The following is a 14849-nucleotide window of genomic DNA, read 5'->3' as shown; positions in this document are numbered from 1 at the left end:
TCTCTTTCCTCTCTTTGATATACATTTTGCAGGTCTTAACCATCTGTAAGAAAAGTTCCAAATGACTTTTTGAGTAAAATGATTTCTTTTCTTGCAAAAGGCACATTTATCTTTTGAGTTGAGTCATTTGGTAGTGGGACTTAATTATTACATTCCTAGATTCAGTACGTAATACAGGCTATGCTTCCATCAGATTTACTGGGCATGGCACCTAAGAAACTAATTCAAACTACCTAATAAGGTGGCAGCACCTATCATTAAGAGAACTCACTCATGTTCCTTACTCATGTCATCATCTCTTTACAATTTGCTTCTTTAGATCTTGACTGATTCCACTGAAAAGCATTTTTTTTTGTAATCCACAGAGAGCTTTGGTGAATGTATTGCTGCCAGGAATTATTTTCTGTAACTAAAACTATTTTTGGCAGCCTTAAAAGTTGGAAGACAACTTCAACACACACACACAATGTGAAGCCAATAGGAAACTTCTGACTACATATGGTTTTAGAACTTACATGTTGTTCCACAAGGTGTAAAAGTGGGGCTAGAAGGAGACATGATAGCAGTCCAGGTTCACATGGTACCTAATTCATGAAAGGGGGTAGGCAATGGGACATTGGTCTTGTCATGGCTCTTACTTATGTAATGCCTGGAAGCTCTCATGTTTATATGCCTGCAATATTGTGGAAAATTACTGCTTGACAAGACTTAGCTGAGGCAGGGTCTCTTGGGATTTTGGGCCAGAACCATGTTTTTAGATCTGGAAACTGGATGGGGGGAGGAACTGGGAAGTTATTCTACTGACAGGGAAGGAATACAGGGAATGAAAGCTAGTATTTTTGTTAATCACAGGATTATAGATTTAGAGTTGGAAGAGACCTTAGAAATCACCTAGTAGAGCCCTCTCATTTTACAGATGAGTAAACTGAGGTCCAGAGAAACTAAATGACTTACCCAAAGTCATACACATAGTAAGTAGAAGAGCTGGTCAAGATCTTCTGACTCCAATTCCCATGGAATGACACTGTCCCCCAAGTCCCTTTCTTTGTTATAGTTCCTTCCTTCCTATTCTGATACCTGATTCATATTCAATTCATTTAAACAAATATTTATTAAGTGCCTAGTATAAGAATGACACTGGATATACAAAGATGAAAACAATTCTTGTCCTCAAGGAGATTACAGTCTGGTAGTGAGGCAGAGACACATACACAAGTAACTATACTACATATCAATATAAGAACACAAAAAGATCAAAACAGAGTGACATGAGACATATTAGGGGAGAAGAAAGACTCAACCTAAGAAGTGGTACCTGAACTCAAGTACTTGAGAATACTCGAAAGTAATTTAACACATGAAGATGTGAGGAGACTGACCCAAACATGGAAGATGGTATGAGAAAAATCGTGAAGGCTAGAGAAGGAAGGAATAGATCAAGGATCTTAGAACAGCAAATAGTCTAGTTTATCTGGAATGTAGAACACATTAAAGGGAACAGAATGAAATGATAGAATGTATATTAAAACTAGATTGCAGGGGACCTTGAATTCCAGGTTAAAGCATCTCATATTTCATATAGAAGACAATGGGGGGTAACTAATGGTGTCTGAGTGGGGAGTTATGTATATTAGGGAGACCAGTGCCTTGCTATTATTTTGGAAGCTATATGGAGGATGGATTAGTGAAAATTGGAATTGAAGACAAGAAGATCTGGGAGTCCAGGGAAGAGGCAGTGAGGGCTAGAACAAGGGTGGCGAGCATATGTAGGAAATGGATGCAAGAGATATTCAGTAAGAAAAAGTGATAAAACTTGGCAAAAGATTTTGATATGAGGGGTGAATCTTGAAAGCAGCAAAGATTACTCTGAGCATTGAGACTGTGGGAATAAAAAATGCCATTAACAGAGAGGGAAAAATTAGGAGGAAGGGTAGGTTTTGCTGGGTAAGATGATTCAACACACTTTTGGACACACTGAAGGTTTCAATGCAATATCCAGGTGGAGATAACCAGCAGGCAAATGGAATGGAGTCCTGGAGCTCATAAAAAGGTGACACAGATTTAGGAATCTATGTAGAAGAAATAACTACATAGAAAAAAAAATGAAAGTGGATTAGAAAAGGGTCAATGACAGAATTCTGGGAGAATCCCATACTATTCAATCTGACCTCTAGAATACATTATTTGGTCCTTGATGACCTCTGTTGGCTAACTGGCTCTACAATCCTTTAGCATTTGTCAAAAATGAAAGAATTACTCTTAGAAGATGAAAAGCAGAAGGGACAAAGAACACAAAAAAAGAAAGCTACTCCATTAGTGGTCAAAAAGAAAAGGGAGAGATGTAGGTAGGGAATTACAGAGACTTCAAAGAGTAAGTTAAAGAAAATGGAAATGGAAGAGGAAGGCATAAAATAAATCCCTCCTGAAACAAATTACCTTCCCCAAAATACTTTTCATTTTTGAAAAATTCTAGAAGTTTGGATGGGATGATCCTAAAATAAAATATATTTTTAAAATAAGACTTTGCAAAACCATGTATACAATTTTTCAGCTCTGAAAGCATGGCCATTGTGGATTGTGAACTTTATTCTAGCTTCATGCTACACACCCAGCTCCTCAAGGAGCCAGGAGTAGACTACTGGACTACCAAAGGAAATCAGACATAGTTTGGTTCCTTGAGGTGGCTGTTTATGCTTTCTACACTCTTTCAAGGTCAGGTAAAGAGCAGTTTTCCAAGGTAAGGTAAAGAACAACACTAGCTGGTTACCTCCTGATAATCATGGTAATTTGCCTGACCTGACTCAAGAGGGTAGCTCCACCCTGCAAAACCCTCCCAAAGGCTCACCCAAATAGCCCTATGTAGAAGACATGAAGGGAGAACAAAGTCACTCTACCCTTTCCCAGTTAGCTTTCCCTTATCATGCTAGAGAAATAGATCAAAAACACAGAACTTCTGTACTTGCATTTATGTAATTAGCCACGTCATTCAATGTTCTCTTAGCTAAGAAAACTAAATTCAGGGCACGTAGTTTCCAAAGATCTGTTCTAATGACAAAGCCATAGCCTCTTGTGGTGCCAACTTTTATAATTCTCAAGGAAGTGATGAATTGTCTCCTAATATCCAGGGATGTGACAGCGGTTTTCTACATATGGTGCCTTTTTCATAGCTGGGACACAAAACTGGTAAAAGAGTTGACCTAGTCAGTTTTAGAACCTAAACGAGAACCACCAAGAGTGGTACCTACAGACGCTCGTGCAAACCAGAGTTCCCAGCTGACAGTCTCAGACATTAATCCTTCAGTTTCTGAGATGCTAGGGTGTGGGTTCCTCTCATTGCAAAGATTTTTTTGTTTGAGCACCAGAGTAAGCTTCCAAATACAGTTCTTGGAGGTGTTTCCCAAGCTCTCCCAAACCATCAAAGCCCTAGTTCAAAGCCTCACCTAGACTACCTAACTTTCCATTTGTAACACTGCAGCACTCTGTAGCTGTCTTCTCCCTCCCCTACTCAATGGCTCAGATCTCTATATGGAGTTTCTTTGCCCAACAAAATAACAGATGCTAGATTGACCTGGACACTGTCCATGGACATGGCATCTGCCTTTACTAACCCCAGTACACAACAGCACCAAGGCTGGTTGGTGTATTAAGGCTTAAGAGGAATCAATACCCTTTCAGGAAGAAATGAGGGCAATTGATTTAAGGTTGTTGACTACTTGAATTCATAAAAGACTGTATAGAACATATATCTCCAATGATAGGGTAATAAAATTTTTAAAAAGCAGTCAATTAACATCTGTTGAGAAGGAAGGAGGGGTAGACAAGGTATATTTGATAGAATAAGGTCAGATTGACCCCTTTGGTTTAAAAGTCTAAATGAAGCATACATTTACAGCTTCTTGCTTTAATTGGGAACATGGAATGCTGATGTTTATTTTTCATGCTTCTAATATTTATGCTCAGACAATCTGACAGTTTTTATTTAACTCTTGGCAAGTTCTTACTTGCATATGATAAACTGATGATCTAGGAATGGCTTAAGCTGTAACAGGAGAGGCCTTCTAAGGATTACTTTCCTTTTAACACTTCCACCCAAACATGACGATTACTGGCACGCAGATTCATTTAGTAAATTCAACAACACGACAGCCCAAGCAAGCCAAAAAAACAAACAAACCCCAAAACAAACCCCCTTCTTAATAATGGCAGTGGGCAGAACGTCAGGACCAACGCATGATGGCCTCAGTGTTGGCTGTTTCTCCTCCAAGAATTCATTCTTCCTATGCCTTTTAATACTAACCCCTCTCTTAAAGACCATGGGAAACTGACAAGCCATGAGAGTCTCGCCTCCTTTGAAGTCTGACTATTTCTTATTTTATCCCACTGAGTCTATGGAGCCCTACTGGAGTTACAGCAAAGGAGGAAGAGCCAGAGAGAGCCAAGTCTGTTTCTCTTGTTATTTATAGCTGCCTGAGCATTCTGGCAGGGGTTTGTCTGGGATTTAGTTGATTCCAGGTGCTTCTTGCCTCCCCTAGAAGGGGTCTCTTGAAAAGCTGGGAGATTATCAGGATTGCTCAAAGTCAGACAGGATAATCATATGTGACTAGGTTTTGACTGTATGCTATTTTATATGGTTTCCCCACTTTCTTAAAACAAGATTCCAAATGCCTCTCTCCCAGTGCTCATTGAAGGAGCATTTCTTGCCTCTCTGCCACTCAAAGTCAAAGTCCTGAAAAGCATCCTTTTGATCATTCACCCCACTTCGCAAATTCATGAGGAGAGAAAGGATAAGGTAGTAAAAAGAGCACTGAACTTGGAGGCAGAACATTTGTTTTGGAATCATTTGTTTCTGCCCCTTTACAATGTGTGACTTTGAACAAGCTGCTTCCTTTCGCTGATCCTCAGTTTCCTCCTCTGTAAAATTCGAGGAGGGGAGGTTTGTAATATTGACACTATCAATCTCACAGGGATGGTAGTAGCAAAGCACTATTTTAAAGCTCAAAGTGTCATACGTGTTTTTCCCCCTAAATATTTTATTTTTAACATCTTTTAAAATTTTCAGTCCCAGAATCTCTCCCTCCCTATCACCCCCTTCCCCATCCACCAAGAAGGCAAGCAATATGAAGCAATATATTTCTAAAAAAAAGGCAAAAAAGGTGAAAAAAACCTACTTCAGTTTGCACTCAGAGTTCATCAGTTCTCTCATCAGGAGTCCTTTGGAATTGTCTTGGATCACTGTATTGATCTAAGTAGCCAAGTCTTTCACAGCTGATCGTCATTACAACATTGCTGTTACTGTGTACTATGATCTCCCTGTTCTCCTCACTTCACTTGCCAGTAGTTCACATAGGTCTTGCCATGTTTTTCTGAAACCACCACCCTCATCATTTCTTATAGCACAACAGTACTTTAGCATAATCATATGTCACAACTTGTTCAGCCATTCCCCCAACCTATGGGCATCCCTCGATTTCCAATTCTTTGCCACCACATAAAAAACTGCTATAAATATTTGTGTACATATAGGTCCTTTTCTTTTGATATCTTTGGAGTACAGACTTAGTATGGTATTGCTGACTCATAGAGTATGCATAGTTTTATAGCCCTTTGATCATAGTTTCAGATTGTTAACCAGAATGGTTGAACTGATTCACTACTCCAACAGTGCATTCATGAATCTATTTTTCCCTCGTCCCCTCCAGCATTGTCATTTCTGATGGGTGTGAAGTGATATCTCAGAGTTGTTTTAATTTGCCTTTCTCTAATCAATAGTGATTTGAGAATTTTTTCATATGACTATAGGTAGCTTTCATTTCTTCTTCTGAAAACTGCCTTTTTATATCCTTCGAGCATTTATCAATTGGGGAATGGCTCTTATTTTTATGAATTTGATTCATTGCTATACTCAGTATATATTTGAAAAATGAGGCCTTTATCAAACTGCTGTAAATTTTTTTTATATTACTTCATTGCCTATGGCACACTTTTTACCAAATGTGTTGTTGTTCAGTTGCCCACTTCCATTTTATGTAGGAGCTCATTCCATTCATACTCATAGTTATGATTACTAAGCACTTCCCTCCATCTTATTTTCTTCTGTTTCTTCTTCTTTCTCTCTTTTTATCCTGTGCCTTCTCAAAAGTCTATTTGCTTCTAAACACTGCCTCCCTTAATTCACACCCCACCTTTTGTTCATCATTGTCTCCCCCTTCTCTTATCCTCCTGTTGGCTAAGTTACATTTACATATGCAACTTAGCATGTCCCTGCCTATCCCAGCCCCACATCTTCTCCTCCACTATAAAAGCTACTTCATGTGTGCCTTGTTTATGTGAGATTTTCCCTATTCTACATCTCCCTTCTCCTTTATCCAAGTGCATCCCTCTTTCTCACCCCTTCGTTTTTTTTTAGGAGATCATTCCAACATAATCAACTCATACCCATACCCTCTATCTATGTAAACTCCTTTTAACTGCTCTAATAATAACATTCTTTGGAGTTAGAGGTATCATCTTCCCATGTAAGAACATAAACAATTTAACCTTACGAATCCCTTATCTTTCTTGTTTACCTTTTTATGCTTCTCGAGTCTTGTGTTTGTCAAATTTTCTATTTAGCTCTGGTCTTTTCATCAGAACGCATGAAAGTCCTCTATTTCATTAAATATCCATTTTCCCCCTGAAGGATTACATTCAGTTTTGCTGGGTAGGTTATTCTTGGTTGTAATCCTAGCTCTTTTGCCCTCTAGAATATCAGATTCCAAGTCTCTGCTTTAATGTGGAAGCCACTAAATCTCCTGTGATCTTGACTGTGGCCCTACAACATTTTAACTGTTTCTTTCTGGTTGCCTGAAGTACTTTCTCTTTGATCTGGGAGCTCTGGAATTTGGCTATATTCCTGGGAATTTTCCTTTTGTGATCTTTTTCAGAAGATGATTGGTGGATTCTTTCAATTTCTATTCTGCCCTCTATTGAGGCAGTTTCCCCTTGATAATTTCTTGAAATATCATATCTAGCCTCTTTCTTTTGTCATGGTTTTCAGGAAGTCCAATAATTCTTAAATTATCTCTCTTTGATCTGTTTTCCAGTTCAGATGTTTTACTGTAGAGCTATTTCAATTTTCTTCTATTTCTCATTCTTCTGACTGTGTTTTCTTGTTTTGTGATGTCTCCTGGAGTCATCAGTTTCCATTTGCCCAGTTCTAATTTTTCAGGAATTAGCTTCTTCATTGAGCCTTTATACCTCTTTTGCCATTTGGTCAATGCTGCTTTTTTAAGGTATTATTTTCTTCAGTATGTTTTGTGCCTCTTTTACAAGCTATTCTCTTTTCTTAATTTTCTTGCACCGCTCTCATTTCTTTTTTTAATTAGATTTTTTTATTTTTAGTTTACAACACTTAATTTTACATGTTCTTGAGTTTCGAATTTTCTTCCCTTCCCTCCCCCTGCTCCTCCCGCCAAGGCGGCATGTAGTCCAATATAGATTAAACATAAACCTTTGCATTAAACTTATTTACACAATAGTCAAGTTGCAAAGAAGGTTTATGACCAATGGAATGAATCATGAGAGAGAAGAAACCAAAAAAAAAAAAGAGAGAGAGACAGAGAGAGCAAATAGTTTGCCTCAATCTGCATTCAGATTCCACAGTTCTTTCTCTGGATGTGCATAGCTTTTTCCATCATGAGTTCTTTGGAGCAGTCTTTGACCCTTGAATTGCTGTGGAGAGCCACCACTCTCATTTCTTTTCCCAGTTTTTCCTCTTCCACTTATCTCTTTCTGTAATTCTTCCAGGAATTGTTGTTGGGTTTCAGTCCAATTGGCATTTTTCTTTGAGGCTTTTTTGGTAGCTGCTTTCACATTGTTGTCTTCTTCCAAGTTTACATCTTGGTCTTCCCTGATGCCATAGTAGCTCTTGATGTTCAAATTCTTTTTTTGTGTTGTTGTTGTTATTGTTTGTTCATTTTTCAGCCTATTTTTTAACTTTGAACTTTATGTTAAAGTTGGTCTCTGTTCACCCAATGGGGAGGCACTGTCCCAAGCTTTAGACTTTTTTGTGTTGCTATTTTCAAAGCTAGTTTTGGGCATCCTCAAGTTTCTGGTGCTTCCAAGGGGTTGTGATCCCAAGAGAGATAATGGTCACTGCTCTCCTGGTCTGTGCTATGGTTTTTACCCAGGAAGGGTCCTTGATCCCCTGCAGCCACATGTTTTAATATTCTTCTGCCTTGAATCTATGATTGGGACCCCTTCTCCCTTGTGACCAATCACCAGAATTTCTTTCCATCCTAGAACTGCAACCCAAAATGTTTCTGGTGAAGCTGCTGCTGCTGTGGCACATGTGGGTTCCAGACAAGCCTCCACTTTGGCATTACAGACTTCTCCAGCTGACCTTTTAAGTTTTCTTAGGCTGGAAAAATGTCTCACCCTGACTTTTTGTTGGCTCTGCCACTTTAAAATTTGAGGCATTATTTTAAAGTTGTTTGGAAGAGAACGTTGAGAGTTCAGTTGTATTGCTGCCTTTAATATACCATCTTGGATACGTGTGATAATTATTTAGGACTGGAAAGGGTCTTAGTGCTCATCTACTCAACCTCTTCGTTTTACACATAAGAAAACAGAGTGCAGGAGAGATTACATAATTTGCCTAAGCCATGCAGCTTGGTAGTGGAATGACCAGGATTTAAGTCTTGGTCCTGTTGATTATACATTCATTGTTCCTTCTACTATATCATCTCTCTCCCCATAAGAGATGTAAAGGATTTCATAGCTACAAAGAGCCCAATAAATGGCAGATAATGATGATGACGATGACAATGACGATGATGATCTAATACACTAATGAGTGAAGGAATTTTTACTTAGTAGCATGGCCAGGAGGCAGAATATCAGCCTCTACAATCTGCTTTTCCACACTGACCTTATTAAAGAAATAGGTTCCATATGGTTTTGGAGGTTAATCTTCTTTATTATTGCTTCCACCACGTCCTCATGAAAGCTTGGCAAGTATCCCTTGACGAAAGGTGGAGTTTTATAAATCTTATGTTCTTCTTTGATGATTCCTGAATGACTTCATCTTAGTTACAAGATAAGGATCAATGTTGTTTGGGAGTGGAATGTTGCTCTCTAAGGGACACATGTGGTTTAGCTTCTCAGAGAGAGAGAGAGAGAGAGAGAGAGAGAGTGAGTATATGTGCGTGCATGTGTGCACATATACACCCAGGGAACTAATATTAATTCCAATACTGGGTTGTTAGGAATGAATGTCAGCCTTTGAGAGGAAAATGAAATGTGCAATGATTTTGAACAAGAAATATTTTGTAACTTATAGAAAAGGCTTATTTAACAGGTAATGATAATAATAGCAGCTAACATTTATATAGTGCCTACTATGTGCTATGATCTTGACAATAACCCTGTGAATGCAGGTGCTGTTATTATCCCCATCTTACAGATAAGGAAACCAAGGCAGACAGAGATTACACAGCTGGTATCTAAATCTGGATTTGAACTCAGGTGTTCCTGACTCCAGGCCCAGCATTTGATCCACTGTGCCACCTAAATGATCAAATTAAGGCTTAATGGTCAAAGAAAAAACTTGCTGCATAATTTAATAATGGACATTATTGGGCAACTACATACCTTTACAAGGTTATTGGGAGGACCAAATGAGAAAATACATGTAAAGCACTCTATAAATTTAAGCTATTATCACTTAGATAATGGAAGAATCAATATGAACACCCACACATATGGTACAATACTTGAGCTCTGCAGCAGAAAGTGATAAGTAGGTACTGTATGATCACTACCAATTTTTGGTAAGATCCATTTGTTATCCATCGGTGAGTACATGGAACTTCTTCCTATTAATGTAGAAAAGTACCTGCTCTGCAGCTAAAACAGTGTTAGAGAGCTGTGTGGAACACTGAGAAGTTAAATAATCTGCCCAGATCAGGATCACACAGACACCCCAAGGTAGGACTTGAACCTAGGTCTTCCTGATTCCAAGGCCATCTCTCTATCCTCTAGGCCTTCCATCACTATTTGCATTGAGCTAATCATGACAGAGTTGTAAAAGTATGGAATTATAATGAAAAGGTGAACATTATGTTCTAAGAAACATGAAGACCAAGTCTGAATAACAAGTAGATTATTATTGGTATTAAATGCTTCCATGTATATATTACTATGATAGCCATCCTTCTCTCTCTCTCTCTCTCTCTCTCTCTCTCTTTTACTCCCCCCCCTCCCCTCCCCATCCCTCTTTCTCCCTTCCTTTCACAAGTACATATGTAACCACACACAGGAACATACATATGAATGTGTTTGTGTGTGTGTGTGTGGTTGATCTTGACTAAATCCTGTTTTCCCTACATACTGACTAATGTTAAATCAACCTGCCAAGACTAGAAAACCAAAGTTTCATATTTGGCAATGGGATTTCCATTTTCAACCTAGACTGAAAAAAAAAACCTTCCAAAATTATTTAAAATGTATAGCTGAATTATATATTTATAAAAAAACTTTCAAAGTAAATAATATTTTTGTATTGGTTCTATCAATGTCACCTAATAATAAAGCTTCCACATGAGTGAACGAGTGAATTTCACACTAATGAAATTACAGATTATTAAAGTATTAAACCATGATATGGTAACATCCAAATGAAACTGAATCTTTCCAAATCTGGCATTTTGATAATTGGCAAGTAACTCAAGAAAAGGAATTCTCAAGAAAAATACTCAATCACTTAACTATTGAACATTTTTATTGAAAAAGTATGCCTCCCAGAAGAGCAAAATAAGTTTAGGCAAACTGCGTATCTAATGTCTGCAAGAAAGGGGAACTGGAATCAGTGAGAGTAATTAAAACCAGATTCTAAAAGTCAATAAATCCAAGTCTCTGGATGCTTCATCTTCATGTTCTGTGGTTTCTAGTGAAACACTGAAATGAAGTAACTTTTTATTATTTTCAAGACTGTTGAATACTTTCACTTTGGGTATTTTTTGCAATTATTACTTATCTTCATTCTGAATGAAATTAATTTTGTTAAATTTCTTTTCTCAAATGCTTGTTTTAAAACATGGCAATCTTCCTATATCACTTTACTAGAATAAAGAAAAGCAAGGAAACAACAGATAAATCATGGATAATCTAAAATTTCCACTTAAACTTCCTATTGCATTTCCTCCCCTTTTATTTTATAAATTCCAATATATAATTACAAAAATTTATCCCTTTTTCTTTCCCTTTCATTCTCCTACCCTTCATTTACTAGATTTCATAATAAGAAAAAAATTAAAACATATTCACATGCTGAAGAGTCTTATATGGTAAGGCAGGACAAAAAGACTGATATTATGCTACCTAGTTGTGTTGCTCATGAAAATTCCTTATGTACCAAGTTATCATTATTAAAATAGAAAATATAGAAAGTTTCCCATTATAGCTCTGGAAGAAGAAAAACTGAAGGTTAATCTCAGAAAAAAAAATACAAACTGCAATCCTTCTAGTGAACAAGAATGCAGTGTTCTTTACCCTTAAGAAGTCATCTATCTTCATCTATCTCACCCTTATTTTCCTTCTCTATCCACTTCACTTCCATTAGTATTTGCTAAATGCTTAATACTATGTGTGCAATTTCCTGTGACACCTGATTAAATATTAAAACCATGGCAGAACTCAGCCCACTGTCCAACTTATATGTCGTTCATAAAAGGACACAGAACCTTCCCTATCTCTAGATAATGACAGACAGACCATGTTGGTTATCCCCTAAAAGTCTAATTTGATTAGAAATTCTATTCCTTAAGACATATAACAATGTATGGTTATAATCACTTGTAATATTAATTAAGGTGGGACCTTTTTACTGTTTTCTCTTTTAGCATTTATTTAATCAAGTGCCCTTGATGAGTCCAGCCTTTGTTTCTTTATTTAAATCAGGAGTCTCTGATGACCTCCTTGCCTCAAGGGAAAACCTAGACCACGTGGGTTTAAGATGCATGTTTGTGACACTTTTAGGTCACGTGGGTGAGTGACTCACCTTTGACCCTGAACAAGATATATAAACCCAGAGGTTGGCATTCTGTCTGAGGCTCTCAGTCACTGGATGAGTGGTATGGGACTCTAGGCAGCCGCTCTAGGAGCCTCCTGGCTCATGAACCCAGATGTTGATGCTTTCCTGGTAACTATGAATTGTGATTTGGTCTGTTTATATTGTGTATGTTTGTAATTTGTTTGCATTTGCTCTGAAGTTCCGGATTACTGGCTTTTCCTTCTGAACTAACTGAATGTTTCTTTCCTGAGTAAAGCAGATCAAAAGAACCTGTACTGGCAGCTCTTGTTGTTGGGCTTGTGTTGGTCTTTCACCCCCACAACAGCTGCTAGCCAAATTGTTGTTATACCACTCTAAGAATGCACAAGTACACACAGGACAGAGGGGAACACAGATACACAATGAAGGCAACCCAAATAACTGGACTATTGTGTTTTGCTCCGATGAGCTCAATTTTGTAGTTCTACTATAAATAGTTATTACTGCAGTTTGAACCCTATGGCTTCTGTAATAGTTAACAGGAAATCATAGATAGAGACCTGGAAAAGTCCTTAGAGGTCATCTAGTCCAACCCCCTCATTTTACAGAAAGTGAAAATATCGAAGCCCAAGGAGATTAAATGACTTGCCTAAGGTCAAATGGGTAATAAGCATCTGAAGAGAGATTTGCTCTGAAGTCCTCCAGTGTTAGAACCAGTGAATGTTTATATTGTTCTAAATATGTATTTTTTGCTTTATGTTATTAATTTTCTAAACTTAAAAAAGTAAATGTAAAGGAAGCGTGTTGGGTTTATAAACTCAAAACATTGGATTGATACTTGGCCTGGGTCCCCATTAACCAGTTGTTTATTAACAGCATAAATCTTGACGTACAGATGTTGTCCTATCAGTCTATTTCACTGTATAGAGTGAGAGCTTTAATGGTGACAAACTTCCCTCACTTGAGTCCACAATATGAATTTTGTTTTGTTTGGCTTGTTTTGAATAAATACAAAGTGATAATAAAACAAAGATTAATGTTCTTAGTACCCTTCCTCATTGCCCTTATGCTGCCCTTTGGTTTTCCTGAGGCCCTCCAAGTAACCCTACTTAACAATACAAATTCCTTTCAGCTTAACTCCTTTCACCCAAATATATAAACACTTTCCCCCTCTCCTTCCCCCTCTCTGGTTTGTCTCAGCAGATTTGGGTTGTTAAAATAAAAGCCTTTACTAGTAGTTTCTTCTCCTGCTGCTTCTCTTTTCATTTGGAAAAAGTAATGTGATACTGTATGCTTGTGCACACCTGAAATATCCCTGCTACCAGGGAGACTGAGGTTGGTGGATCTTTTGAGCCTAAGAGTTCTGAGCTATGGTGGGTTAAAGCTCATTGGGTGTGTGCTCTATGTCCTGCACCAAAATGGTAAACCCCCAATAGCAGGGTCTAACAGGTTAACTAAGGAGGGAAAAACCCAGGTCATCAACAGAGTAGGTCAAAGCTCCTGTGCCAATCAGGTGTGGGATTGGACCTGTAAGTAACTCCTGCAAGAGAGAGATCCCCAGCCTGGGGATTTTGGAAGCCCTTGGTCAATAGGTCCACTTATCCTAAGGTATTATCAGCATGATGTAGGGGGGCATTTTGGTGCTGGTAATAGCTTGGCACAAATTGGAGGCAATGTCCTGCTTTGCACTTAGGGACAGCCCTGATCTCGTCTTTAGATGGGACTGGCAAGGAAGAAGATAACAGCACAGTAGGAGAGGGGCTTCCTCCCAAAACTTCTATTGTGAGAAATCACTCTGAAGGCTATAAACCCTTCTTTTCCTTGTCCCTTTCCAAGGCTCTTCCCCTCTATACAAGAGACTCCAGAAATATTTGGTTTGGCTGTATGTGTTGGTAACCAAAAATGGGCTCCTTAGCACTTAGTTCAACAAGTGCCCTTGAATAGTTTGGCTTTTTTTCCCTTTGAGTAATTCATTGAGCCTTACTAGGTGCTAAGCCCCAGGCCCAAACCCCTATTAGGTGTAAAACCTTAGTGGGTATGGATTGGCAACTAAGGTGGGGCCCAAGGTGGGGCTAACTCCAAGGAGGGCCTAGTTTATATGTCTGGGACAGCAGAGGCTCTTAGACCACGTGGGTTTAAGTCCACTTCTTTGTGACGATTCTAGGTCACATGAGTGAGTCGCATGTGTGACTCACCCCTGATGCTAAAAAGGTATAAAAACCAGGGTTTGGCTGTCTGTTCTTTGGAGCTCTTTGCCGCAGCAGTGGTGGCACGTGACTCTGCGTCAGCCCTTGTTCTGAGCTCCTGGGCTGAACCTAGATGTTGGTAACTGAATTGTATTGGGTCTGTCGATGTTTGTACTTTGTAATTTGCTCTGAAGTTCAGGGTGCTGGCTTTCTGCCCTGAACTAAGTGACTGATATTTGTATGCTGAATTAAAGTAAGCTTGCCAACCCCTTTAACCTTGCTTTCCTTATTAAAGCAGATCAAAAGAACCTGTGCTGTTGGCAGCTTTCCGGGTGCTGGCTGTGGGTGGATCTTACACCTCCACAGAAGCTGCTAGCCGGATTGTTGAAACACTGTAAAAGAGTAATAATCCTTCAAGTAACTTATCAGGGATTATTAACAGCTAGGCCCCTACCTCACTTCCTGGCAATCTCCAAACCAAGCTGTTTCCCACACCAGCCCTCATCCCCACTTGCTCCCCATCATGAAACTTGGATTCTGCCCCTGGATGGACCCTGGGCTCTGACGGATATGCTTTTGTCTTAGATTGCCCAGATCCAAGCCTCTGCCAACTCCAGTTTTTTCTTCACATTGCT

General features: G+C 38.7%; 1 protein-coding gene across 1 annotated transcript in view; it reads right to left on the bottom strand.

The window, feature by feature from the left end:
• FBXL13 (F-box and leucine rich repeat protein 13) overlaps nt 1-14849 on the bottom strand; it is a 156545-nt gene that overhangs the window by 23432 nt on the left and 118264 nt on the right. The gene's annotated exons all lie outside the window — the stretch shown is intronic.

This window comes from Trichosurus vulpecula, chromosome 5 (assembly GCF_011100635.1).
Source record: "Trichosurus vulpecula isolate mTriVul1 chromosome 5, mTriVul1.pri, whole genome shotgun sequence".
In the NCBI taxonomy this organism is placed as follows: Eukaryota; Metazoa; Chordata; class Mammalia; order Diprotodontia; family Phalangeridae; genus Trichosurus; species Trichosurus vulpecula.
Note: the sequence above shows the minus strand (reverse complement) of the source record. Positions and strands in the feature narration are given on the sequence as shown.